Below are 3,001 nucleotides of genomic sequence, written 5' to 3' on the forward strand. Positions count from 1 at the left end.
CCGCCGTGCCCCGGCTGTGTTATAGCAGCAGTGTCTTACCAGACACAGTACACGAGGCAATGCCCGCCGTGCCCCGGCTGTGTTATAGCAGCAATGTCTTACCAGACACAGTACACGAGGCAATGCCTGCCGTGCCCCGGCTGTGTTATAGCAGCAATGTCTAACCAGACACAGTACACGAGGCAATGCCTGCCGTGCCCCGGCTGTGTTATAGCAGCAATGTCTTACCAGACACAGTACACGAGGCAATGCCCGCCGTGCCCCGGCTGTGTTATAGCAGCAATGTCTTACCAGACACAGTACACGAGGCAATGCCCGCCGTGCCCCGGCTGTGTTATAGCAGCAATGTCTTACCAGACACAGTACACGAGGCAATGCCCGCCGTGCCCCGGCTGTGTTATAGCAGCAATGTCTTACCAGACACAGTACACGAGGCAATGCCCGCCGTGCCCCGGCTGTGTTATAGCAGCAATGTCTTACCAGACACAGTACACGAGGCAATGCCCGCCGTGCCCCGGCTGTGTTATAGCAGCAATGTCTTACCAGACACAGTACACGAGGCAATGCCCGCCGTGCCCCGGCTGTGTTATAGCAGCAATGTCTTACCAGACACAGTACACGAGGCAATGCCCGCCGTGCCCCGGCTGTGTTATAGCAGCAATGTCTTACCAGACACAGTACACGAGGCAATGCCTGCCGTGCCCCGGCTGTGTTATAGCAGCAGTGTCTTACCAGACACAGTACACGAGGCAATGCCCGCCGTGCCCCGGCTGTGTTATAGCAGCAATGTCTTACCAGACACAGTACACGAGGCAATGCCCGCCGTGCCCCGGCTGTGTTATAGCAGCAATGTCTTACCAGACACAGTACACGAGGCAATGCCCGCCGTGCCCCGGCTGTGTTATAGCAGCAGTGTCTTACCAGACACAGTACACGAGGCAATGCCCGCCGTGCCCCGACTGTGTTATAGCAGCAATGTCTTACCAGACACAGTACACGAGGCAATGCCCGCCGTGCCCCGGCTGTGTTATAGCAGCAATGTCTTACCAGACACAGTACACGAGGCAATGCCTGCCGTGCCCCGGCTGTGTTATAGCAGCAATGTCTTACCAGACACAGTACACGAGGCAATGCCCGCCGTGCCCCGGCTGTGTTATAGCAGCAATGTCTTACCAGACACAGTACACGAGGCAATGCCTGCCGTGCCCCGGCTGTGTTATAGCAGCAATGTCTAACCAGACACAGTACACGAGGCAATGCCCGCCGTGCCCCGGCTGTGTTATAGCAGCAATGTCTTACCAGACACAGTACACGAGGCAATGCCCGCCGTGCCCCGGCTGTGTTATAGCAGCAATGTCTTACCAGACACAGTACACGAGGCAATGCCCGCCGTGCCCCGGCTGTGTTATAGCAGCAATGTCTTACCAGACACAGTACACGAGGCAATGCCCGCCGTGCCCCGGCTGTGTTATAGCAGCAATGTCTTACCAGACACAGTACACGAGGCAATGCCCGCCGTGCCCCGGCTGTGTTATAGCAGCAATGTCTTACCAGACACAGTACACGAGGCAATGTCCGCCGTGCCCCGGCTGTGTTATAGCAGCAATGTCTTACCAGACACAGTACACGAGGCAATGTCCGCCGTGCCCCGGCTGTGTTATAGCAGCAATGTCTTACCAGACACAGTACACGAGGCAATGCCCGCCGTGCCCCGGCTGTGTTATAGCAGCAATGTCTTACCAGACACAGTACACGAGGCAATGCCTGCCGTGCCCCGGCTGTGTTATAGCAGCAATGTCTTACCAGACACAGTACACGAGGCAATGCCCGCCGTGCCCCGGCTGTGTTATAGCAGCAATGTCTTACCAGACACAGTACACGAGGCAATGCCCGCCGTGCCCCGGCTGTGTTATAGCAGCAATGTCTTACCAGACACAGTACACGAGGCAATGCCCGCCGTGCCCCGGCTGTGTTATAGCAGCAATGTCTTACCAGACACAGTACACGAGGCAATGCCCGCCGTGCCCCGGCTGTGTTATAGCAGCAATGTCTTACCAGACACAGTACACGAGGCAATGCCCGCCGTGCCCCGGCTGTGTTATAGCAGCAATGTCTTACCAGACACAGTACACGAGGCAATGCCCGCCGTGCCCCGGCTGTGTTATAGCAGCAATGTCTTACCAGACACAGTACACGAGGCAATGCCTGCCGTGCCCCGACTGTGTTATAGCAGCACAAGTGCCGAGCCTGAGAGCGCGATCGCGGCTATTCCAAACTATCTTTATATGTTTCTACTAAGATACCGCTAGTTAACATGAGAACATTCAGCTATTTTTTCCCTCTTTTAAAGAATAAAACTTTCCCTAATAATACCCTACGGCCGTTTCGCCGTCATGATGCGGCTTCATCTGGGGGTCCATTAGTGTTATGGAGAGTCACGCTCTCCTCTATTCTGCCGCTCTTCTGTAATTGTGAGGCCTTGCTGCTCTCCTCTGCTGTCCTGCCCTCCTGTGCCGCTCTCCTCTGCTGTCCTGCCCTCCTGTGCCGCTCTCCTCTGCTGTCCTGCCCTCCTGTGCCGCTCTCCTCTGCTGTCCTGCCCTCCTGCGCCGCTCTCCTCTGCTGTCCTGCCCTCCTGTGCCGCTCTCCTCTGCTGTCCTGCCCTCCTGTGCCGCTCTCCTCTGCTGTCCTGCCCTCCTGTGCCGCTCTCCTCTGCTGTCCTGCCCTCCTGTGCCGCTCTCCTCTGCTGTCCTGCCCTCCTGTGCCGCTCTCCTCTGCTGTCCTGCCCTCCTGTGCCGCTCTCCTCTGCCGTCCTGCCCTGCCCTCCTGTGCCGTCCTGCCCTGCCCTCCTGTGCCGCTCTCCTCTGCTGTCCTGCCCTCCTGCGCCGCTCTCCTCTGCTGTCCTGCCCTCCTGTGCCGCTCTCCTCTGCTGTCCTGCCCTCCTGTGCCGCTCTCCTCTGCTGTCCTGCCCTCCTGCGCCGCTCTCCTCTGCTGTCCTGCCCTC

This window comes from Engystomops pustulosus, chromosome 7 (assembly GCF_040894005.1).
Source record: "Engystomops pustulosus chromosome 7, aEngPut4.maternal, whole genome shotgun sequence".
In the NCBI taxonomy this organism is placed as follows: Eukaryota; Metazoa; Chordata; class Amphibia; order Anura; family Leptodactylidae; genus Engystomops; species Engystomops pustulosus.